The sequence below is a fragment of the Haliaeetus leucocephalus genome, unplaced genomic scaffold, assembly GCF_000737465.1.
Source record: "Haliaeetus leucocephalus isolate CR32 unplaced genomic scaffold, Haliaeetus_leucocephalus-4.0 Scaffold194, whole genome shotgun sequence".
Taxonomy (NCBI): Eukaryota; Metazoa; Chordata; class Aves; order Accipitriformes; family Accipitridae; genus Haliaeetus; species Haliaeetus leucocephalus.
This window is the reverse complement of record NW_010972630.1, coordinates 748,540-775,473: the sequence shown is the minus strand read 5'-3', so window position 1 is coordinate 775,473 and position 26,934 is coordinate 748,540. Positions and strand designations below refer to the sequence as shown.

The 26,934-nt window shown below is 38.8% G+C and overlaps 1 protein-coding gene across 4 annotated transcripts in view; it reads right to left on the bottom strand.

Moving 5' to 3' along the window:
• NIPBL (Nipped-B homolog (Drosophila)) overlaps positions 1 to 15,100 on the bottom strand; it is a 170,086-nt gene extending 154,986 nt beyond the window's left edge. For all 4 annotated transcript variants that reach the window (XM_010565659.1, XM_010565663.1, XM_010565661.1 and 1 more), the window contains exon 1: positions 14,605 to 15,100. The gene's annotated coding sequence lies outside the window, so the exon portion shown is untranslated. The remainder of the gene's footprint in view (positions 1 to 14,604) is intronic.
• Between the last annotated feature and the right edge of the window lie 11,834 nt (positions 15,101 to 26,934).

Genomic DNA, 26,934 nt, shown 5'->3' with positions numbered 1-26,934 from the left:
ATTATCATCACTACATCTTACTTAGTTAAAAACTAAACCTTTAAAAAATCCTAAAATAAGTGTGCTATGTATTTCAGGTCACCCTGTTATGAGGAAAATACAGTTATAACTGTTTGCCTACCACAATTCACTGATGAATGAAAATGAGTATGTACAAAGTAAGATGTAAACCACAGCACTGCTATAAATATAGATTTGCGGGGCAGCACCTTTAAGAGAAAACCAAAGCTGGTCTTTCCAGTCTTCCCTGAGATGCAGGTGATAACACCCACCTTTTAGAGAGGTAGCTCAATCTTTCTAGTGTGGAACATTAATATTATTTCACAAGTCACAGGCTCATTTTGGAGAAGATTCTCAGTTCTCTGCAGCTTTGCTATTGTAGAAGGAATAGAATCAATTTGCTTTTTTCCCAAACTGGAAATTACTTTAGCACAAAGGAAACCCAGAGGCTACACATCTTTATGGGAATATTCTGGCAATACAGAAGCATTAAAAATGAAGTATGATACCCCGTAGCTTCATTCACACACACCATTTGAACACAAACCAGAAGCAGCTGAAATGGATCAAGCCTCAACTACCTTAAAATTGCATCAAGACCGACATATGCACTAAAGTAGCAATAAGGAGTAGCTAGTTCTCAGTCTTTCCTTTTTACATCAGATGCCAAGGCACCTATACAGGTAGAGACACTGTCCTTTGCTAGCTATTCATCCAGGCCACCAAACTATGGAGTTTCTTTCCAGTTTTCCAGTAGTGTAATAGCTAACTTACCACCATACATACATGATAAAACATACAACTGAGAGGAGAGCAGCTAAGTAGCAGCAACACGGAAAAGATCTGTTCCTGTGGCAACAGGCTGTTCACACCCGCAAAAAAATAACTTCACGTTAAACTCACAGGACATGATCCAGGGACACATCTCAATTCATAATAGTTTTTTCTCTTTAACAGTTGCCATGGGAGACCATAAATTAGAGCTTGCAGAACCACAAGTGGCCTTTCCAGGCCACATGTTTGACATTACTGTCTGCATGCTTTGGCACACATGATAATATTTATGTCTGAGACACAAATTTATAGTGACAGTAGTATTCTGTATAGTAATAAACTGCTATATCACATAATCCCAATATTCATTTACATTTCTGTTTTCCAGGTTCATACTACAAGGAACTTGAGCTCCCCCCACTGCTAATTATTCCTACTGTTTACTCAGAGCAAACATCCTCTCATAGATCTTCTAAGACACTGGCTGTCAAGTATGTATTTCTTATTTCTGAAAATTTTAAGGCAAATTTTCAAACATGACTGTCTGCTTTTCAGTTGACAAGTATCTGAGTTATTACGCAATCATATATATAAGCCTTTTACACAGGTGATTATAAAAAAAATCTTCCAAGTTATCTGAAGCTAAATAACATCTACATTAACATACCACTGATGGGTATGTTAGTAAGCTACACAAGTGTTGAATTTATTAAATTATGTCCAGAGTTCAGAAAGTTATTGCAAAGAAATCACAACATCTTAGCAATTAGCACTCCAGGTCACAACCCACCCCCAGCCCAAGCCCCCAAAATACAAACATCTTTAACTTACAAAGATTCACAAAATGATTAACTATAATTATGACAAAACCCAAATTAACCACAGAACAATACTAAATAACTATGACAGAATCATTAAAGCTACTGTTGGTCTTAATGAGATAAATCTAATCTACAAAATTATTATGTATTATTTAAAGAAAAACAAAAATGCTTCTTAAGTAGTCTTGTGTGCATCAAGACTATTTACTACTATAATCACTGAGTTCAGTGAATAAATATTTTACTGTATGTGAATACCCTAACGTTTAGGGACTAAGCTATTTAAAGTTCAGCTGAAATTCTAACTTATTTCAGGAAGCAAGTATGTTGATATCTATCAATTTCAAGAAATTATACCCCTGTAAACACACTGAAAACATTCCATTCACAGAAGTATAATTTTAAATCATTATCTGACACACAACCCCATTAATGAACCTGTATGTAACTGGATTTACAGAATGTTTATTCATCATAATCATGCACATGAAACTAAACTGAATTCTACCAACATGAATGTCATTTTACTAATAAAACCTCTAAGTTCTGTACAGCAAATTTAATTGCTTAATCTTTGGTAACTGATGCTATTTCTATAGGGTCACCTTTAAAACTAAAGAATGTCTATCTGCTAATTCTTGTTTGCTTTTCATTACAAAATAGCATAAGCATGTAAGCTTCATCAGAAAACTGATGAGGTTTTTCTGTTCTTGTTTAAAATAGTTATCTGCTTATATCTATCACAAGCTTTATGGTATCTTCTAACAGGATTTCAAAATTAGCGTACTTTACAATGAGATATTTCACCCATTTTTACTGTCCTTCCCAAAACACTTGTTCAAATTTACACCTCTATCAGTAATTAGGCACAGATAGAAGACCTTCAACAGTTTTGTTTCAAGCAAATACTGTTCGCTCCCAAAATTCCCATAGGGTTACGTCGAGCGTCAGCCACATTTGGGCAAGCTGATTAGCCCAGACTCTCAAGTTACTGTGCATCAGCTGACTTTCAATAATTGTGCATATACACTCAGCCTAGGAAAAATGCAAACTAATTTAACCTTCCTTAGCCAGCAATGAAACAAGGTTAAACTAAATCAAGTTGCATGCAATTGCCACAGGCTACATATACACAACTGAACATTCACTGTAGCTGAGCATGCAATAACTTCAGATTATCAGGATGTAAAAAGTTATGTTGAATCTCAGAAGTCCATCTACAGAGCTTTTTATAAGACTTCATTGGCTAATTATTTATCAAGATGTGATTAAGTATTTGCTCAATCCCATGACATTGTATGTCTACTTTGAGCCTAGAAAAAGGATTTGTCAGGAGTAAACACAAACATTTACAGAAAAAGAAAAAATTCCTATTCTGAAGTCTATTAATTCAATATAATCATTTAACATGGTGCTTACTTAAATTAGTGTTCATTAGTCTTTCTCCAGGTTGCAGGGTAAGATTACAGTGTGATGTGAAAACTGAGAATGTTTACCTTCCAGTATTATGATGGCTTGTTCATGTAATGATATTTAGAGAATTACAGACAAAACAGTTTTTAAACCATACCATTTTTATTGGAATTCCTCAAATATTTTAATGATATTTTCCATGGTAAAAACAAGTGATCTATTCCTGTAAAAAACATAACTAAACTTTACATCACACCAGATAGAAGCAGAGGGAATTACTCCAGTGAGTAAATATACAGAGCCATAACTCTAAATAATCTTTTATAACAGTGACCCTAGAGTGCACAGTGTGTTCCTACAACTCTCTAAGCCATTAGTCACCTAAATTATCACTAGGAAAGTTCACCTACAGCTTTCCTTTGGTGTATGTCAGATCTACCACTATTTTTGCAGAACTAAGCAGCTCAACACCTGTTTTACACCTAAGCCTGGGCAAGATCTTCAAAGTAGGAAAGTCCAGTCATACACATGCTTTGAATACCCCTAACGCACAAAACTGATTACTTGGCACACCATATACTAGCAGCAGCCTCCAACCCTTCACTCAAAATCTCGGCAGGACAAAGGAAGAGCATTTGCTTAGGATATCAGACACACAGATTCTAAAATCCTCCTCAGTAGCAGGGGGTTCAAACACGCATTTGTCACTATCCATTAGAGTCTTCAACTGGCTGTAAGATTTTATGGGGTAGCGAGCATTCCTTTCTCTTCTTGAAGAAGTACTACGTCACAGTGCAAAGAAAATCAATTAGAACGAGGAAAAAGCCTGCAAGAGAGAATATGATTATCAAATAAATTGATTTAAACTTTCTTTCAGGAGGTAAAAACCTCTCCAATGTTTTCTATTGACTAACCAATATGGATCCCTTAGCACCACAGGAGCTGTGAGTTCCATTTTGCATGCTCACACATCTCAAACTTTTGATTGACACTCAGGGGCTGCCCTGTTCAACAGCAGTATCACAGCAATGAAGTCCCTTTTTGATCTCACTCCAATTCCTTTTTATGATGTAGAAATCAAGATTAAAAATTTTACTTACTGTACTGTGACAGCTGGTTTACAAGGCAATGCTTAAAAAGATATTATACTAAATGCATTTCCTTATGTTAAAATTTGTATCATTAGAAATGTTGCAGATCTGACTTTAAAAAAACCCTCTAAAACAGAACACTCAACACAGAAAAGCTGACAACAAACAATACTCAAAGATTACTTTTTCTGTGTATCAACTCAAAGCTTTCTAGACTTCTACCAGGAAATCCCACACCCCAGGGTGAAAGATAACATCTGCAAAGTCAATCAAAAGTTAATAAATGCCCCTAGCACTCAAGAATTCTGACACAGTCCTTGGATTATATAATTGTGTTACATTCCCCTCCCACCGCCAGGCGCAGTCTTTATTCAGCTTTGTATTGGGCTTGTGTGGCAAGTTTTTGGTAGCTGGAAAGTTACAGGGGTGGCTTCTATGAGAAGCTGCTGGAAGCTTCCCCTATGTGCCATGGAGCCAATGCCAGCCAGCTCCAAGACAGACCCGCCGCTGGCCAAGGCTGAGCCCATCAGCGATGGTGGTATCGCCTCTGTGATATCAGATTTAAGAAGGGAAAAATAGTTGCTGCAGCACAGAAACTTCAGCCAGAGAGGCGAGTGAGAGAAGAACATGTAAGAGAAACAACCCTGCAGACACCAAGGTCAGTGAAGAAGGAGGGGGAGGAAGTGCTCCAGGTGCCGGAGCAGAGATTCCCCTGCAGCCCATGGGGAAGATCATGGTGAGGCAGGCTGTCTCCCTGCAGCCCATGGAGGTCCATGGTGGAGCAGATCTCCACCTGCAGCCTGTGGAGGACCCCACTCTGGGGTGCCTGAAGGAGGCTGTGACCTCATGGGAGGGACCCCATGCTGGAGCAGGGAAAGAGTGTGAAGAGCCCTGTCTCTGAGGAGAAAGGAGTGGCAGAGACAATGTGTGACGAACTGACTGTAACCCCCATTCCTCATCCCCCTGTGCTGCTGGGGGGCGGGGGGTAGGGGGTAGGTAGAGAATTTGGGAGTGAAGCTGTGTCCAGGAAGAAGGGCGGGGTGGGGGAAGGTGTTTTAAGATTTGGTTTTATTTCTTATTAGCCTACTCTGATTTGATTGGCAATAAATTAAGTTAATTTTCCCCAAGTTGAGTCTGTTTTGCTGTGACAGTAATTGCTGAATGATCTCCCTGTCCTTATCTTGACCCACGAGCCTTTCATTATATTTTCTCTCCTCTGTCCAGCTGAGGAGGGAAGTGATAGAGAGTCTTTGGTGGGCACCTGGCATCCAGCCATGGTCAACCTACTACAGACTTACAGGAGGGATCTGCTCTGGAAATGAATCAGATGCTATTCATAAGGCTGTAAGGTCTGTTGTGTAAATGACTCTCCAACTTCAAGCAAAATGAAAGAGAAGTATGACAGCAAAGAGGCTGCAGAGCAGATAGCAGGAAACAGAAAAATGCCACTCTTGGGAATCTCATTCTATTTCTATTACTAACAGTAAATACTTCTGTGTTCCTTTTTTCCTGCATGCTCTGAAGCCTAATTTGAAGAAGCACTGATTAGTCATATTTGTAACCAAAATTAACAAAATCTGTTGTAGTACTATGACACACATTATGATGCAAAGAAATCCAAGTTAATTTAAATGTCAGGTCCTACAGTTGCTCCACTTAAGACTTCCAAAGTTATAAAGATCAACTTTTGCATCTCAGTTCCCAACTTGCGTGATTACATACTCTCCTCAAAAACATTTAAAAAATAAGTATTTGTGAATCATTCCAATACTACAACACATGTCACAGAAAAGCCCTTAAAGAAATCAAGAATTCCATCTCTGGAGCAGGGCTTAACGATGTGAAGTGATTTAGGCAAAGGACTACACATTGAGCACCAACGAGAAATCAAAATGCTTCCAGTCCTGTCTTTTATGATTAAGTAATCTCAAGAGTTTATCCCCTTCCCCAAGCAGAATCTACAATATCCAAGGCCAAGCCTTGGAGACATTAATACAACCTGTTGGGTTTTTTAAACAAACAAACAAAAAAAAACAAGACAAAAAAACACTAAAAAACCCCAACTCCATTCACTCCACACAGTCGGTGAAACAGGCATCCTGTTGTGAGAAAAAAGTGATGAGAGACTTAAAGACTACCAAAATGCATTCACAAAGATGCCAAATGCAGACTACACAGGTAATCTGAACTATGGAATTCCCTATCATTTGCTCTTACAAGAAGTACTCCACATTTCTGAGCTTTTTTTTTCTTTCAGTATGTGATTTCCTCAGTTAAAAAAGTAAAAAAAAAAAAAAAAAAAAAAAAACAATTCAAACTATGAATTCCTATGTGTGAAATAATGCTTCTTTGCCCAGCCAATCCTTGTTTTGCACTTCCGGCTTCTCAGGCAATTTGTTCTTCTTCCCCTCTCTGGCCTCTCTCAGTACATACTTCCCACCCATTCCCATCTCCAAGCTGCTTCCCTTGACTGTACACCCAATTCCAAAGTACCCTTCTGTCTGCGCTTCTTGCTAAGGCTGCTTCACAGCTCTTCCTGTACCTTTACTAAGGACACTTGTACTGCCCCACCAGCTCCTTTACCAGTCCTCACGGTTCAGTCATTACTTTCTTAGGAACTCCAAACTGCTACTCTCCTCCCAATTCCTGTGCTTCAAACTCCTATTCCCTCCCCATCCTGTGTAAGTCTGGTTCCAGTCTACCACTCTTCTCCTCCATGTGTTCACCCTTCCAGCCACCTGCAACCTCAGTTTTTGTCTTTTCCACATTCAAATGAATCAGCACTGTGGATAAGCAAGGAACAGACACCAGAAAACTATGAGTCTGTACCACATCTCACTGCTTAGAACTGTACTTATTAGCAAAGTCCTGTTGTGCACACAAGATTTTTCAGCATTAATGCCTACAATCAGGTAAGTCTGCTAATTTTTCAGACACTTGCCCAATTTTCGGACAGGTTTTCGAATGGCAACAAAACGCACATCCCTAATGCAAAAAGTCACCTCACTCTCAAATTTTAAATTCCTTTCCCAAAGAATGGGAGTGCTCCAATTACTTGTAGAAAAGGTCAGAAATAATTTTTAAGCATTTTTTGCCTTCAGCATGACCCTTAAGAGTCATGAACTATTTTGGCTTTAAGCTTTATTAAAAGAATCAGTCAATAAAGGGCAGTCACCCAGCATGGAAGATTTTGGCCCAAATGACTGAAGTTTAGCAAAGTCAGAAGTAAAATCAGTGCCTTTAAATAGTTAAGTGTCAGGAAACTGCAAGGAGTCACTACCAGTCCTACCTATACAAAACAAGCAGGGAGTAACATGCCTTCTTAAAGTTGACTAGTAACTCTGTTAAGCAATGTTTCAATTCCTTGTAACTGCCAAGTTTTAATAGGGTACTCTTAAGTTTTTCTATGTTACAGGTTATGCCTCAACATGAGTTTTTAAGGAAACTGCCAGGAAGAACCAATCACCACTGAGCATGCTAGCAGAAGAAAATGCATTTCCCATTATTTAAAAAAGAAAAAAAGAAAAAAAAAAGAAAACAAAAAAAGGAAAACCTAGCATCCACGTAGTAAAAAGCAATCATATCTCCTTAGTTTGAATTAGAAATTTAACAAACAAATCATCTGACAGAGTTTTTAATTTTCCCTTCAGAAAAAAACCAAAAAAAACAAATAAAAATTGAAGGTAAACTGATTTTAGATCTCCACAAAACACTCCCCATGAGTCCTCCCCACAGTCTTATTAAGAGTCTTATTGAAATCTTCCCAGCTGTTATGACTACAAAAAGCAGGTTCCAGATTATTTTTTCTACAGGCGCTAAGGTAGCTGCTGTACATAGCAGCTGATTAGGGTCCTCTGAGTTTTCCCCCCATCCTTAATATCCAGCAAGCCTATCTGAAGAAAAAGAGAAAGCAACATATCTGAATGGAAAATAACGTGCAGAAAAGGGGGACAGTCTCTATTAAAACCTAAGACTTGAAAACAAAATTTCAGAGACAAAGTATTTGTAACCTCATGCTTTCTGAATACCTGGTCAACATAGAGGAGAGATTGTTAGCTCAAATGTGAGAGACAGGGGTTGCACTATCACAGACACATGTTTACATTCAAGGAGCTTGATAAATTACGTTATATTAAAAAAAAAGGAGGAAAAAGGTTACTACTATAAAACCATACTATAAACTATTAAGAAATGTCAGAATTATGGCTGCTTACATCTACGGTTTAGTCCCTTGTGCATTATGATAGTCATTCATTAAATTATCATATACCAGTTTTTGTTATTCGAGGATCTCTGCCTCATATATGGCACATGACATATACGTCACGAAACAGATCAGAGTTACAGAGTAAAAGGAGGTACCTTTTGTGGGGTGTTACACTTTTTTACTAAAGAATTTGAATAAAATATAGTTAATGAATCCAATGGATGAAGAACAGTCTCCCACCCAAGAGCTCTTTTCCTGGAAGATGCCATTTATAAATATCAACTCTTCCTTAAAAACAAACAAACAAACAAACAGAAAGAAAACCCAACTTAAAAAAACCCAACCCTTATTTTCACAGAAAACTTCCACCACAAGTAAAGATAGAAATAAAAAAAGAAAAAAGAAAAGACTGAGCACTACTTATTCTACCTGTTTCATAAATATACTCACAGCCTCTGGGCCATGCCTAGAGCATATGACATAAAAAGCCATATGGGGAGAAAAAAGCTCAAGAACTTCTCTGCCCAATACAGATTAGGCATTTGGACATGGACTTCCTACATCCCCAAAGCAATGTTCTGGCTAGGAATGCACTTAACTACACGCCAGAACAGTCTTCCTCTCCTAAGAGCCATGGACAACAGACGAACATCTCAATGAAATGGTCTGACCACTAGGCTGCAGAAGTTTCCATTCAACCAGTTTACATCAACTGCAACAATTACCAGTTAGAGAGGCAGAGTTTTATCCCTAACAGCCAATAACCAATGCTTAGGATATTCTCCATGGTTGCTAGTTCCTGCTGGAAGTTAACAGAGTAACATTTTTAATCTGTCTCCAATATTGCAGGCAAGCCATTTAATTACTTGTGGGATTTGGGTTATTATCTAGTTGTTGTCTCTGTTCTTCCAGATAAACTTTGAGAGATTTTGGTGTCTTCACATTATGGAGGGTGATTCTTTTTAATTTTACAGGACAAGAAATCTATTCTTTTCCAGCTGTGGCATGATCAAGACAGTTCAGACTTAATAGATGTTTAAGGCCATCAGTGAAAACCCATTCTGCACTTCTTACAGATCCAGCATGAGAAACAATAAGCCTGATATGTTGAAATGCAGTGCACTCACAACTACAAAGTCAAAGAAAACAATGTTATGAACTTAGTAAGTGCTGTAAAGTAACAAAAAATCTGAAGAATAATGCATGTCAAATTACAAAGGATTTATAAGCACTTTTAAAACTCACTATTTTGACTCAGTTTCAGTCTTTCATCTGTAAAATGGAAATAACATTTTAGAGATGAGCAAAAAAAAGTTCTCCTAACATTTGTGAAGCACAGATATTTATTTTGAGATGACTACTACAAATTAACAAATGAAAACACTTCAGCATTCATGAAAGATTTGGATACATATAGCAGGTAATAAGGCAGCAGGCTGCACACTGAATGATGAAGAAAAACAAATATATAAGTTATAACAGCATACCAGTCAACTCGCATTTCCCATGCACTGTATGAGGCATCAAATTGGGGCTGTGAGGGTAACTACATTATTGTGTTCCCCCTTAAAGGCCCAGCGTATGGAGAAAGGGGCTGGATTATGTCTGTTGCTGTAATCTTAGTCTGCTGTTTCCTTATCCAAGACCCTTACTTTGCAGCCTAGCGTTTTTTGACACTGTTCTCTAAAATGCATTGCATGTCTACACATACACACTGCTATAAAAAAACAAAGTGCTTCAAATCAAACCACAGCAATAATCTGAAAAATTAAAATATCTATCCATATAAAGAAGTTTGAGATCTCTGACTGGAAAACCACTTAAAACCAACTGATACAAATACAAAAGGCCACAAAAACTGAACTTTTCTAGAATTTTTTCTGACTTTAACATGAAAAATGGTCTTCAATGTTTATGGGGTTTTTTTTAAAGTTATTTGTGTAAACCCAGTAGTCACCTTCCAAGTACAAGTTCAACAACCATGTTCAATTTGACTGGAATGCCTTTTAGTTTCTACATACAGCTGGGCCAAAATCCTTTCTCTCCTCCCTTTTGCTAGTGAGATTTTCCATAATGAACAGTAGGGACAGGAAGTGAGAGACAAATCGTAGGTCCTGCACAATCTCCTGAAACACAATTTCCTCACTCCTGGGGTGCAGCAGATGTCAATATAAAGCATTCCTCTCACATGTACTTTGGGGGTCAGGATCAGCTACTAAGTATGCTTCTAACACTAAGAAAATAAAAACACAAATATAGATGAATTATATTAAGGGGTTTTAGAATACAAGCCTTTAACAACAGTAATTTCAAAATTACTTCCTTTTTTGATTTATTAAAAAGGATCATTATTGTACAGGTTTATTAGCAATAATACACAGGTATTATTGCCTACACCAACTTCAAGCATTTCCTTGTAGGTATCTCTGTGCAGCTGAGTATTTGTTACTGCTGCTGATTCAAAATCAGAAGCTAATTAACCTGTACTACTTCTAATAAAGGCGTACAAAAAGCAAGACTGAAATTAAGCTGTATCATATCAAAATGGCTATTTTTTTACAAATGTTAAATATTTCTAGTGATGTATTTTGTGACACTAAATAGCTACCCTAATGCTGGATTGGCCACCTCATACCATCAGACACCAAATTCTAAAGCTATCACTACTTGTATTTTTCCAATTAAGTATGCCCAGAATTGTTGTCAAAGTGTCCACACATTCATGACTATTATATACTCCTCTAGAATAATTTATAGAAAACATAAATTTCTGAATTTGAAGACTTCCTAGGTCTAGATATTCAGAATAGAAGTATACTTTTTCTCTCTAGTTACAGCAATTATCCACTAACTTTACATTTCTTGTACAGTATTTATGAATGTTAATATAAACTCAATATCATTACTTTAACACATTGTAATATAATATACATGTAAAAGTATCACACTTGCAGCTGAACACACAGAAATTTGCAACAGTAAACTTGCTATAGCAATCCCTGGCTCAAATCAATTCACACTTTGACTATTTTTCATCTAGTACCCTTCAAAATATAGTTTATTTTTATTGTAGAGGAATATATACATGAAACATTCAGGATTAAGGCTGCATTACCTTAACCATCATACAAACACTACAACCCCCACCCCCTCCCCAGTTCTAACCTAAGGAAATTACTATCTATTACCTTGATTCTGCAAGCAGACTCATAGGAACATTAATGTACATGGAGTTTCAAATGTGCAATAAGTTTGCACAGGGGTACCTGTACTCTTATGTAGAACAGGGATCTGCAAAGGGTTTTAGTTATATAATTTTGCTTCTCTGATCCTGTTCTGTTTCTCCTAAATCAAAATTTAAACATTTCAAATGCAAAAAGTAAATTATTTTACCGGTATGTTCCTTTGTCTTTATTTTTAAAAGGTATAAAAGCAGCTTTAAAAGATGGCAGAAGGCTTCAGGGAAAGATTTTTTGTTGGAATAACTTCAAGTAAAATATTTAAGAAGTTGAGAGGAAAAAAAAGAAATAAAACCTGTACACAGGAAAAAAATTCAAAATGTACAAGGTAGTCAAAAGTATAAAATAAAAGATAAAAAGAAGAAAGTATTTTCCTCTTTCAGTTAAAATAATTGTTACAACTAACATCTGGAGAAGAATTAATTTCGTATTTCTATAATATGAATAAAATAACTACACCCTCCTTAAGCTGCTAGCTGTTGTGATAAACAGTGGACCAGTACAAAATTCTAAAATTAGGGAAAAAGTAGTATGAAAGTCACACAGTCCTGCTTCACACACATACACTCTTAAATGTTCTAAGAAATACTATCTAAAACAGAAATGTCATCTTATTAACATTTCCACATTAAATATTTCTGTATGCTAAATATATTTTTCTGAAATAAATAAATTTATAACTACATAAACTGTGATAAGGCAACTAATTCAGGATTAATCACATATGGCTTAGAAGAACAAAACCAAAAGATTCATTACAAATCACAGATAGACAGCATCTTAAATTTCCCTCTACAAATACGTCTATATTTCATACCAGAACAGTGCATGCTTTCTGATTTTTAAAAAAAAAAAAAGAGGCACCGTAAACACAACCCTGGCAAGATAAACTTGACAGGAACTACATAACTACAGTAGCTCATTTCCTGCTCATATCTGGTATATTTAAAGCAAACCTCCTTAAATGAAAAGTCAGAGAAGTTCACTACTGTTAGCATAACAAACCCATTTTTGTAAAAACGAGAGCTGTTCAAAACAGACGACCAAAGAAACCCTAGAGCTAGTGTCGCTTCCTGATGATGAAAACTACCCAAGTACTACAACTACTTCTGCACAGTCCTTTCTTTCCTGTAAAAGCTGAGTTACGCTCGGCCTCTACGCACGCTACAGACCAAAAGAAAACATCAATTCTGCTGCTACACACTGAGATAGGGACAGTTAGAGACAACTAGTGGTTCCCTCTGCAATTCACAAAGTTTAAAAATACGAAGCTGCTTTTTGAAAGTGTAAATGGTTCCTCTCCACGCACGTAGGCCTGAGGCCCTGTTGCAAACAGTGTCTAACAGGACCAGGCAGCACAAAGACAGGAATGGGAGATTAGTGGGAGGGAGGGAGGCCGGGATTGGGGCTCAGCAGGATCTTCAGGCTTTTTAAAATTCAAACTGCTCCCTGACCAATACAAATCACGGACACGCTACTGACTACTACACGGATTTACAGCATTAAAAACACGCCTTCTACGTGACAGCTATATTAACTTCACCCTTTTAAACATGTATCAGGGCACTTGGAGGCACGACAGCACAGTTTTATTACAAGACCCTCAACACAATACACCAGAAAGTTACTCTATTAGATACATTAAACACTTGTAATAATTTATTACAATAGATCTGCCTGAACAACTAAAAACCTGCTGAAAAATAGACAAGTTATGTAATGTTGATAGTTGTTTGTCATTTACAGATTTCCTTTCTGTATGAAAGATGAAACTTTGTATCTGAAAATTTCCTTCAATTATGTAATTTCTATATGAGTATTTTTACTAGTTCTCAGGGTGTCTGTTTTAAATCTACCTCAATTTTCAGTAACACTCTCAACTCTACCACACATAAATCCAAGATTTACTTTACTGTAAATTAGCTACCATTTATTTATAAAGACCTGACACTTAATCAACAGTCATTTACAAAACACATTTGACCTGTTAAAATGACACCTAATTACATATTCAAACATCATGGACACAAACAGCCAATAACCACCTCAGGATCTCAAAGTGATATGGCCTGACAAGAAAGGATAGCACTTTTTGAGCATTCCTCACTTTTCACTTAATCAAATTTACATTTGATTCTCAAGTACTTTGGTTAAGATCTCATCTTCACCTTGGTCCCTTAAATGTCATAAACGCAAGACTTTACACAGGATCCCTCTCCAGTTTTGTTTGTTAGAAGCATAAAATAGTATTTCTTCTGAATTTAGTACATATTCCTGTAACATATGCGCCACATAGACACTAAGATTGTGTGGAGTATCTGATACAACATGATTGCCTATCTGTATTTCCTGGGTCTGCAGGTGTCCGTGTTGTGTCAATCATCCCACAAGCACTAGTTTTATGCTATAAATATACTAAGTGATTAACACACTAATCAATCGCTGTATTATTCAGAGATTAAACCTCTGCACATTATAAATCCATATGCATTCGAACTTTTGAATGTTCAGAACGCAGTTGGTTAGAAGAATGTAATAGCGAAGAGAGGTGATATTTTTGTTCCTGGGTATTTACATTGTCTCTCTTCCCCTATTCCTCCACTTACTCCTTCCCCACCTCAGAGGGCTGTCTGCGCTGGGACCTTCCTTCCTTGCCCTAGCTGAAGTTGTAAATATGGCAAAGGATCTGTGCACATTTGCGGCTAATTGTATTGTTTCCTCCTCCTCCTGCTCCTCTCCGGGTTGAGGCCTGTCACTGAGAAGCCGCTTCGCCTTTCTAATCCCCGAGCTGGAGTAAAGGCGCTGGCCGGCGGGCCTGCGCTCTCCACCGGGCCTGGGCCTCCCGGCAGCCCGGGAGGAACCAATCTCCTCCGCCAAACCCGAGCGAGCAGGAAGGGGGGCTGCGAAATAAACACCTCCGGTTGCCACTTATTCCCCTCTACCCCGGATAACAGCTAATCCCCTCTGCTCCCGGCAGTGCTGGGCGGCCTGGGCTGGGAGGCCCGGCCCGCTGCTGGAGAGGGCAGGGAGGGGAAGGGGAGACAAGGAGGGGGGATTACCTGAGCAAATCGGCGTCTGAATCCAACGAGAATCCGAGAGAGGGGGAGAGAAATCCGCCCCCCTCCCTCCTCAGAGGAGCCGCCGTCGCTGGGCCGCCGCCGCCGCCGCGGAGCAGGAGGAGGAGGGGAGATAATATAACAACAATAATCCGGGCCGGGAGGGGGGCTGGCTCCTCTTCCGTCTCCTCCTCAGTGCAGCGAACATGTAGAGCCGGGGGGTGAGCGGCCGAGACAAATCCCTTCCCCCTGAGCCTGCTTCACAACATCAACAGGGGCCAGGCCGGGCCGGGCCGCGCCGCGCCGCGCCGAACCGGTTCCGAGACACACTCCGAGCCGCGGGGGAGCAGGGGGGTGGCCGGGGGGGCAGCGCTGCCAAGGGGCCGCCGCCGCTCCCTCTGTGTGTGCGAGTGCAGGAGGGCGGGGGAGGGGGGCAGCCTGGGCACGGTGAGTCGGTACCGAGCGGGGGGGTAGGGGGAAGAGGAGGACGAGAAGGAGGGGAAGGGATCCTGTGTGTGTCTCTCTCGCTCCCTCTCAGAACAAAATGCCGACCGGAAGTGCAGCTGCAGGAATGACTCCCTCCACCGGCGCCAAACACCAACAGCCTCCCCCTTCCCTCCGCTGCCTCCTCCTCGCCCGCTCGCTCCCTCGCTCAACCAGCGCCGCTTCCGCCGCCGCCGCCACTGCGCTGCTCGGCGCCGCGCCGCTCCCTTCCCAGCGCCGCGGCAGCTGCAGCGGATCTCTCCGCCGCGCCGCGTCGCGCTGCGCCTGGCCTGGCCTGGCCTGGGCGGCGGCGGGCACAGCTGAGGCTCCGCGGCGTGGCCGTCTCGCCCCTTCCCCACCCCTTCGGCTGCCGGCCGAGTTTCTCTTTCTTTTTTTGCCCCTTCTGGTGCGCGGAACGAGACCGGACTTTACGCTTAGGCCTGCGCTGAGAGGAAGGCAGCCAGCGATTTGTGAAGAAGTGACCGTTGAAAAAACCACACGTTTGGGGTTTTATTTTTGTCTTCCCTGAGGATGGTGGGGAGGGGGACTGCAAGATGCCGCCTCGCAGGAGGCAGACCTCAAAAGGCGCCTTAAAATGAGCCTAGAGAGGCGGTAGTCCGTGAGTGCCCCCCCGCCCCAGCGGGTGAGGTGTGTCAGACCCGGGACCCTGGCTGGAGTTACCGCTCATGTCCGTCTCTGGGGGTGTAACGAGGCCGTGTCGCAGGAACTGAAACGCCCGATGCGGAAAGCGTTGCCGGGGCGAGAGATTTCCAGGTGGACATACCGAGCTGGAGTGGCTTTTAAAAACAACCTTTTTTTGGACGAGCACAGGGGAGAATGCTGGTGTTCAGGTGAAGGGTCCTTCGCTGGAGGCTGATGCTCCGCACCGCCACCAGATTTACTGGAAGTATTTTAATTGTGGGTTGTGAAGGAGTGTTTGGTGAAAGAGAATGTCCTAGTCTGAAAGATTCTCTGGTATTCCTCTCTACAGGTAAAACTGTGAATAATCATAGCGCAGGATAATACCGAAGAAGCATTTCTACCCGATGAATTAACTATGTCTTTTCATACTCACATCGTTTTGCACCTCAGTCGGTACTTGGACAAAAATCCCTTGATTTCTAGACGAAGCCGTGCTTGTCTGTCGACTTCAGGATTCAGCCATACAGTTGGACACAGCTATAAATGACCTGTGACATAAACACACCCCGTCAGCTCTGGATGGATATTGTTTGCACAAAGGGATAATATCTTACACCAATGCACTTCAATCTTCCCAAGTCTTAGGATTTCCTGAATGGTGCTCTGTCTTTTAATACAGATTTAAAATGCCTCTCTCAGGCTTAAACAACTAGCACATTCCTAACGTTGGATGAATCAAAGTTCATTATACAAGTGTATGTGTTTTTGTTTGAAAGTGCAGAAATGAAGATGGCACTGGAGAATACGGTAATTCAGTACTGGAAATACTAGCATCTAATGGGTACATGCACATGTAAGTTTAATGGAGACAGAGTAAACTGGGCTCTGAAAAAATGTATTCTATACCTTTGTTCCAAGTTAATACAAAAGGTCCCAATCCTATAATTGTTTATGCATTTACAACTTCAAGTTATCCATTTGAAATAAAGGGAAATCATTGGTGTAGTAAATGAAGTGTGTTTATAAGTCTCTGTGCTTAATTTAATGCAGGACAAGTGTGTAACTCAAGGGGGAAAATACTTACCTTCTGGTGGTAATAAACTAAAGTTTAATGGACTACCTGTTTGGAGTTCACATACCCATGTGTATGTGGACATATACACCTACAAATTCACAGGAAAATGTGATTCTAAAATGACAAAGTTGGCCCAGGAATACTGCTTTGATCTGCTTCTAACTGACTGTTACCAATTCATGTTGATGGAGTCTATCTGTGATTTTAGTAATTTATTTATATAACGATTTTTGTTTTCTTAATTGGTGGCTTAATGTATAAATAAAATGTAAATACCAAAAATTCTCCTTTTCAAATGCCAAATAAGCTTTAGCCAGTACAAACATCATGGTAAGACACAACACCTACTTGACTACTGTTTCAGTCAGAGTTTTCCAGTGAGAATGTCACTGGACCATTTTATGCTGTTAAAATCCCGTTCAACTAAAAGAATTTGTAGAAACGGCTATTCTTCCTGAGTACTATGATGTTATAACCTGCACAAGAAAACAACTAATTTAAGTCATTAGTTCTTTTGGAAGGTGGTGGTGTAACACACATGAGCAAATCAGGATTTTTCTTTTTCCTTAAGGGAAATTAAATATTTTTTTATTCTGTTAGATATTTCTGTAATCCACTTTTTAGAAGGAAAGATCAAATTCTTCAACTGCATTCAGACAAGTGGTTCCTTGTGTTTCTTTTGTCTTCAAAGGTCCACTCACAGCCATTTATTGCAGAATGGAGGCTCACTGTGTTCCTAAAAATTATTTTAGTATGCATGGGGTTTATCTCATTATGCCTGAAGTGGCCAGAAAACAGGGTAAATCAAGCCTTTCAGAATATTACCTGAAAACATACCAAGATACTTTAAACCTTATTTCTGTTCCAGGCCTTAGTCATGGGGTGGAGGTAGTCCTCATCTGTATGGGAGGAGCTATGCAGTCATACAACCATGAGTGTGGCACACTAAGGAGCATATGCTACACTGAACAAAGCTGGTGGCGGTGCGGAGGAGGGCAAAGCTCTCTGAATTCCCCTGATAAATCCAATCCTGTATAGTCCTGAAAATGAACTGGAAGTTTCAGGGTAAAGCTTTTGCACCTAATCCTACTCCCTTTTATGTCAAGGGAGAATGGGTCTTTTGCCCTAAACAAATGATGAGGCTCTCATGCTATCTGCACAGTCAGTTATTCTGAGACTCATTTCTTGTTCTTCAAAGAGTATTTTAATGCAGCTTTAAGAGGCAAGAATTAAAGATCTTCATGCAGACAGTACTGTTTTTAAAATGTATTTCTCAAGCAATTTGCACAAAATATATGGTAAGTTGTAGGTACTTCTCTTGCTGATGTTTACAACTGTATACTGAGATAAGCTTTCTAGATGCAACGAGAGCATTTGTGTATACACCGTTGAAAATAGTGAAGAGACCCCTTCGCCCTCTTCATTCTGATGTTAACTTCCCTGACAGCTACATGTTGTTATTCACCTTCATAAATTATGGACAGCATGTAATACTATGGTAAAAATATACCTGGAACCAATGTTTTCTTAGAGGTTGCTTGTTGTCATTTGATTTTTTTTTCTATAGAATGAATGTATTGTGCTTTTCCATTTTTGTCTCTTTAAGGGCTGGTAAAGCATACAGGTAGCTGTCACTTTAAGTTGTTAATGGGATGCACAAATATTGTTAAGTTTACCTTTTAGTAGTTTATAGGTAGTATTTATCTCTGGGCAGTTTTTTATAAATGAATGTGTTGGTAAAGTAAAAAAAATACAACTATTTTTTTAATATATTTTTTCAATAATTGGAAAGAACGTTCCTATAAATTTTGGGAGCTCGTTATCTGAATGTAATATAGTAATGCAATCATTAGCTATCATCCTAAATTTAAGTATTCAGATTACTTAGAATCTGGTGTTAAGGCTGGACTACAACAGCGAGTAGGAAGAATGTAATAATGAATGCTGTATGACAAGTAATATAAAGTTATGTTCTTTGCATTGACTTTAGTTCATAAAAGCAAATAATAGCACCATGTAATTAATTCACTGGGGAATATTCATTGTGAGAAGTAAGCAACGTAAGTATCAGATGAGGCCTTCAGTGGTATAGCTAAAATAAAAGCCAAGGAAGCCTGCAGACTGAGCAGTAAAATATTTGTATAGTTACTTGCTCTATGCTTACAACTACTGATTTTTTTTTTTTTCCCCAGTAGGCCAGATGGAGGTAATATTTTCTTCCTTCTTCTAATTATTTAGCATACTTTACCAACAAGAATTGAATATGAAATGAAATAATACTTTTTCATTTTTTCTAAGTGACTTGCACTCTCTCTACCATGTTAAGAATATGCTTCAGTTTTTATGAAGACATGATATGAATCCTATGGCAGATAAATCTTTTAAAATGTATACTTGTAAAAAACAGTTCTGTATGGAGGAAAAATGACAGACGACAAAGCTCTAGTATTTGCATTTGAATGTTACAGTTAGTTCTTGATTACACAAAGCATTAGCAATTCTGAATAAAGTTAAAATAGAGATAATGTAAAATGTAATTTAGACTATAAAACATACATAATAATAAAACACATTATGTAACAGAAAAAGATATCAGTGATAGATTGCTGGACAAGCAGACTGTCCCACTATTGTTACATTAGGCCCGTAAGAATAGACCTAATAACAGTTCATTTTTTAAGGAAGACAAATGGTAAGTTACACATTGTCATCAAAAGAAATCTGAAATCTGGCTAAAGATGGTCTTTAGGCTCTTTTGTGTGGATTCACCATTGCTGACCTTCAGAAAGGAAGCAGGTACCATTCCTGCTGTAAATTCCTTAACTTCCCACAAATACTTTTTCTTAGTTTTTCTTCTTTTTTTTTCTTTTTGTTTTTAATTTGAGCCTTATATAACTTGATCCTCTCAAATGTCTTGTTTTGGATAGGCACTGGGAAAACAACTTACTGTCATGTTGTATAACAGAGATATAGAATTGCATGTCAGTTACATAAGAAATCCTGTGCAATTCTGTAAAAGAGCTGTGAGGCCCACTATGGATTATTTTGAGAGATAAAGATAAAAACATTCAGGCATTTTTTTTCCACTTTTTAAGGTGTAAAGGTAAATCAATACAGCTTCATGGGCCAGCAAGTAAGTGTGGACATTCATCTTCTGGCAAAGGACAGAAGTTAAAAATTGGCTTTAAGGACTGCTGTTTTCAGCGTAAGCTGAAAGCCATACTTGTATAGATTAAAGAAATCTGAGAACATTATATCATGCTTAAAATGCCTTGCCACTCTATTTTTAATGAACTTGCCAGTAAAAAGAAGATTTAAGACAGAGATAAGAGATATATCCAGATCATGTATGTTAAAAAAGTTTCTTGGGCTTAGGCCTTGAAAAACTGCTTCCTTGAAAGAAAGCAAGCAGAACTTCTCCATTCTTCAGATACTGAAGTGTTAACTATCTCAGCCAAAAGATTCAGTGGCTGCATACAAACTAACTGGTTAAACATGCCTGGGACTGTTCTCTGGCATTGAGGCTGGTAGCCACATAATGTTTCACACCTGTATTATTAAACCCGTTCATTCTTCAAAACAGTATGGTCACATGCATCTACTGCCCATTGGGAATGGTTCCTGACCCACGCTAACTTCCAAACTGTGCCCCGGAATTGTTTGGGAAAGTGCTAAAGCTGGCATGCTTGCAGCCCCTGCCAAGGTCTGTTTGAACACTTTATACACAATTTTTAGACAAATTATTTCCAATGTCTGTTAGTGTTTTGTGGTGGTTTCATTTACACTGCATTTTATAGACAAACCTAAAGCAGTCTCCTTGGAGTGATTGGCCAAAAGGAAGGTAAGAGGGAACTGCGGTCCTCCACCTAGAGATAAATCACATTCATATTTCCAACTAATTCTTTACTGAAGCAATTTATCACCTCATTTTTTATCCAAAAACCTGAAAAAAGAAAGTTGGTTGAAATCTGGCTGTCGAGTTACCTATTTATTCATGTAAAGATATTTTAGAAAGTCCTATACGGTGGCTAAAACAGCCTTCTAACGTGCAGCAGATGTCCCTTTTTCTTTTAGACATCCTGTGGCCCTTATGAAAGGATGTTTCAGTGCAACCAGGAACAGAAAACACACATTGTACAATAAGATGAAATAAACATAAGTAACTTTTGCACTACTTTAAATTATGGCTGTTGGCATCAATTTGTAATGAAAATAAGTTCTAACATGTAATTTATGGATTTTAAGATAAGAATGGAAAAGAAGTAAGGATAAATAAAACATCATGGATATTTTCTGACTCATGAGTATTCCTCTTAAAACTTCTTTTTTCAAAAAAAAAAAAAAAAAGGTTATTCTCTTTTGTAACTGGACACGTGCTGGCAATTTGCTTCTCAGTGTAACCACAGGGACAAACATCAGTCCATCTACTTTGTCAGCACTTCAGAAGATGTGTGGGTGCTCCATTAGTGAGCCAGAAAGCAGTATTAACTTGTCACAGATTTAACTTCTCACAGGCTTGCAATGCCATGCATTCTGAAGCACAAAGCCTTTTTTTTTTTTTTTTTTAAACTTCTGTTGGGGACAATAAGTGGCCCAGAAAATTGAATTGTTGACCTGGAGAAGCTGGCTAGGCTTTTACAATGCAATTAAATACAAATAAATGTCTCTGCCCAGGTGGTGCAACTCAGTTGCAATAGGAAAAAAAAAAAAGACTGAAAGAGGAATATACCTTTTAGGAATGGTTGGCATGGAACTCTCAAATAGCCGTAACTTAAAAATCAAGTCAAAATGATCTATTTATGAAATGTCCTTTTCTAAGTCACGATGTATTTAAATTCTAGTTTTTGATGCTTAAATTTCTATATTTGTCCTCCCACTGTTTTAAAATACCTACATGACTTCCCTCAGGTTCCCTAAACGTAATTCATCTTTGAAGAGAGGAACAGCATAGAAAATCTTGGCCTAAGAAGTACATATTTGGAGAAGTAACAGGATAAGCATGAGCAGTTTTCTTAAAGTTTATAGGTAAGTGGAAATTATTTACTAATCTTGACTATAATGAAAGAACACTAGTGTGCACAGGATTGTCAATTTATGTTAATTTATAGTTTTGAGTGACTATTGAACATCTTGTAGGTTTGCCAACTTTCTCTATTGTACTCCCAGTGAAGACTGCATTCCAGAGCAAGTACTCATATGAAAGATGGTATAGTGACTCTCCTGAAGAGGCTGCAATCCATATACCTGTGCTTTTGCTAATATGTTTTCCATGCAGAGTTCAGTTCATTAAGATGGCCTGTTATCCATAATATTGCTGTTAGATAAAACATACTACAGCTAGTTGTCATAGACAGTGCTCTTTAAAATCACTGTAAGAAATAATTAAACTTTCTGGAAAAAGAACAGCCTCCAAGAGAATATGGGTACATGTCACCACCCAAAACAAAGGCACATGTGGGTGGCACATGTTTTGTTGGATATTTGAGGATAAGCGTGTGTGAGAAAAAAGATGTAACATGCCATAGAAACAGATGCAGGGAAGATGCAGAAACCCATACACAGGCCGAGGCAATCACTGGGAATGTAGCTCTAAGAAAAACAGAGCAGGAGAGATTCAAGATGACTATCAACCAAAAAGGACTTGAGACTTTTGAGTGAAATTTTCCCATGGTTTCAGAGGAAAAGAATGTATGTACAATCTTTGTAAATAGAGTGCATCACAACATCTGATGCTATCATGTATTATTTCTGACAGAGACAATGCTATTCAAGTCAAAGCAGGTAAGAATGGATTTCCAATTTTGAAGACAGTTGCCTTTTAAATAGAAAGATAAATTACAATAACCTGGCAGCATTCAAAATACAGAATTTTTCTGCCAGGAAAATATATACCCATGCATCATAAAATAATTTTTATACTTTCATTCACTAGATTTTTTCCTGAACTTACTTATTACTTTCATACCTTTCATGGCTCCATTGCTGTTTCCCCTCATTTCCAGACTTAAGTCAGTCTTGTGTTTACTCCAGGGTACACTAGTGATCACTCTCTTCTGGCCAAAGTGCTTGTTTCTCCTGTATTTCCTTGGGCAATCTTTATCTTTTCTCTGCCATTAGACTGTGTTTTCCCTAATATTTTAGGTTGTTTCCTTCTTACTTGCTCCCAAAGATAGAGGCAGCATATAAAAGCCCTTGCTTTCCTTCTTTTCCTATTTTGACTCTTCTTCATTGGCAACAATAATCCAAAATATGAATCTCTACCTGTTTCTCTTGAAGAATCCATTGGCTTAAAAAAGGATCTCTCTGTAAGCAATGACCTTACCGGTTTTATTTTTTCTGGTAATCGTGTTTACAGACTAGTCAAATGCTCACTGAGGCAAAAGAAGAATGTACTATGTGTTTGAGTAGACAGTGAATGTGAAACTTGCTTTGGTGGGTATGCCATTTCAATACTATAGAAAAGGTATATGTGTTTGAATAATGTTTGGATAAGAAAGTCAGTTAAATAAGGGATAATCTGTTGGTAAAGAGATTAATTGTAAAACCCATGCTATGAAATTTATATTTAAAGCATAATATAGCATAGAAAGTACTTACATGAAATACTGTTTCACAAAAATTGTTATATAGGTGCAGACTTGAAAATATGATCTTTCCATTTTCAAGTTTTACACATCTAATTTCAGATACTTCATTTAGACTATAGAGTGCAAATGTTTCTTTTTTTATTTAAAATGTAAATGTTGTGCTGTGTTTATGATTGTCTGTGAATAACTTAGCATATTGCTTATACTATGAAAACTTGGACATTGCCTCGTAATCTTGAGAAGTGCTGAAGTTGACTGTCAAGCCTACGGGCATGCTCAGCAGAGATGTACAGGCTATGTATTTTGATGTTACCCTCATCTAAGCTTTCCTTAAGAATGCAGTTTCATGAAAAATTGGTCATCTAAACAAGTACTAATAGAAGTTTGGGTTGTTTGTTTTTTAAAAGCTAGATTCATAAAGGTAAATGCAGCTTTTTCTAGTCCATTTGAATTTTGAATGGGAAACATCAGTTAGTCATGGTATTTTTATAGTCCCCTTATTTTCTAAATCTTCTCATTAATATCATCTAGAACTTGAAAAGTGAGAAAAATGCCTAGTCTTCCCATATTGTTGATGATTAGCTCAAAAATGCAATATGACCTATTGGGGAAGGACTGTCACATTGTTGTGGTTTAACCCCAGCCAGTAACTAAGCACCATGCAGCCACTCACTCACTCCCCGCCAACTCAGTGGGCTGGAGAAAAAAAGGTAAAACTCGTGGGTTGAGATAAGAACAGTTTAGTAGAGCAGAAAGGAAGAAACTAATAATGATAATAACAACAATAATAAATGACAATAATAATAAAAGGATTGGAATATACAAAAGTGATGCACAATGCAATTGCTCACCATTTGCCAACAGATGCCTAGTCAGTTCCCCAGCAGCAAGCCTCCCCAGCCCCTCTTCCCCCAGTTTATATACTGGGCATGACGTCACAGGGTATGGAATATCCCTTTGGCCAGTTTGGGTGAGCTGCCCTGGCTGTAGACCCTCCCAGCTTCTTTGCCCCTCCAGCCTTCTTGTTGGCTGGGCATGAGAAGCTGCAAAATCATTGACTTTAGACTAAACATTACTTAGCAACAACTGAAAACATCGGTGTGTTACCAACATTCTTCTCACACTGAACCCAAACCAGAACACTATACCAGCTGCTAGAAAGAAAATTAACTCTGTCCCAGCTGAAACCAGGACACACATATATATTTTATAGCCTGTCTGTGAAGCTTTGTTTTATTGTTATGAACATTGTCTTACACAGCATTCTTATGAACTTCATAGTCTTAGGAAGTTAGTGTGAAACTGTGTAACTGTTGAACATTCAAGATCTATGTCCTGTTTTCAGCTGGGATAAAATCAATTTTCTTCCTAGTATCTGGTATAGTGTTGTGTTTTGGATTTAGCATGAGAGCAGTGTTGATAACACAGTGATGTTTGTCGTTGCTTCTAAGTAGTGCTTACCCTAAATTGAGGATTTTTCAGTCTCCCGTGCTCTGCCAGCAAGCAGGTGCACAAGAAGCTGGGAGGGAGCATAGCCAGGACAGCTGACCTGAACTAGCCAAAGGGATATTCCATGCCATAGAATGTCATGCTCAGTATATAAACTGGGGGCAGTTACCCACAAGTTTTACTTGGTTTTGATTCTCTTCCCCATCCCACTGGAGGGTGGGGGTGGGGACTGAGTGAGTGGCTGCACGGTGCTAGTTGCCAGCTGGGGTTAAACCACGACAATCTATCAAACTGATTATCCTTAGCAGTTACTTACACCTTTTTTCTCCTTCTCACTCCTTTAATAATCTTCCCTCCCAACAATAAAAACAAATGTATGTATTTAAATGAAGATTTTTCTTACCAGACCTCTACCAGCTTTGCCCTCTTCTAAAAGCAGTTCAGAGATGTCTATATGAGACTTCTTTATGGCTGGTGTTCTTCACATGTAATAGATATAATTTGTCCAGTTCCCCAAAATTTCATTCAAAATGCTATACACTGATGCCAAAATGCCTGAAATAGAAAATTTCATATGTAATTTCAGGGAAGTTATACAGCTGTAATAATCTGGCTATAGGCATACAACTACACGTTTAGGTAGCTGTAGAATAATAGCTAATTATTGCCCTTAGGAATACATTTTCTTTTCATCTGCAGGAAGTTGAAGGACAAGTTCTTAGAATTGTGTATGTACCAAGCAAAAAGTTAAAGCACTATTAATCTAATAGGTTTCCTCCAGCATACACACTTCCCTTTGATTGCAAAAACATACTGCAACTTTTTCTTAATTAAATGCTATTTTTGGTTATGTGTTCATGTAGAGATCAAGAAAGGTTCTGGATTGCTAACTTAGTGCACTGAAGTCCTTATTTATCCACAAAAACAAACAGCGCAGGAATAATGATTAAAACAAACTTCCTGGTGCTGTTTCGCTGGTGCACGCCTGAGGGACCACCATTAAGGTTATAATGTAATTCAGTCTCCTGTATCTTTTGAGTATGTGGACTCTCCGTATATACCATGTTACCACAGTATTACTGCTTATACTGCTCAGCTAGTACTTAGGAGTAATTGGGCAGACAAGAAGTGTTCTTATTAATCATATAGAAGAGAATACTATGTTAAAAAAAAAAAAATTTGGCTTCCCAAAGACAATACCCCTCCTATTCACCTCATTTTATGCTCCTAATTTGTTTATTCTGTGTGGTTTTGGTTTGCTTTTAAGTTAAAGTTTCTCAGAGGAAGTGGGCTTGGCATTTTATAGTTGCCTGGGAAGCACTGCACATGCTTATGATTTTACAGAAATATTTTTAGTATGGTGGAAAGCTCTCTTACATTTATCACTAATAGCTGCTCTTAAACCAGCTACTTCATGAACATTTTAAGTGCCCTCAGTTTCCTTCTGTCTAGGTGCAGGTCAAAGAACCCAGTTCCTCACTTTCTTATTTATGGGCGTCTAAATTCAAAGAAATTTAGAAATTCTTATTATGGGCGTCTAAAATCAAAGATGCCACAGTATAATTGGTTAATAGCAAGACGACTTTTTTGTGTACACTGACGTTTTACATCGATCCTCAAGAAGACAATCGATATATCTAAGATACTCCAAAATAATGAGGTAATCATATGTCTAGAGAAGCCCTCAATGCCCGAGGATGTTCCCGAGAACTGCCTGGGGTGGTCTCAGCCACTCCGCCCGCAGTTCTCAAACACTTTGTATGAAATCTGCGTCTATGCTCAGGACTCCCGTTAGCCAAGCCCTTTTGTTACACCACTTCTACTGAACAGCTTTTGGCTCAGTACATCAGATTATATTATTATTTGCACTAAAGAAACCCACCGGACCCCCGAGTGAGCGGCACCCCCGGCTGCCCCCGCGGTGGCCGCTTCCCGCGCCTTTGTCACTCCAAACTCCTTCTACCATCACCGCTCCCGTGCCCTCCCTTTCTTCTCTCCTCCCAGTCCCGTTCTGGTAAACGAGGCCTGTTATGAGCAGCCACTGCGCCAGTGAGGAGGAGAGCTCTGGTGATACTGGAAGGAGAAATCACAGTGGAT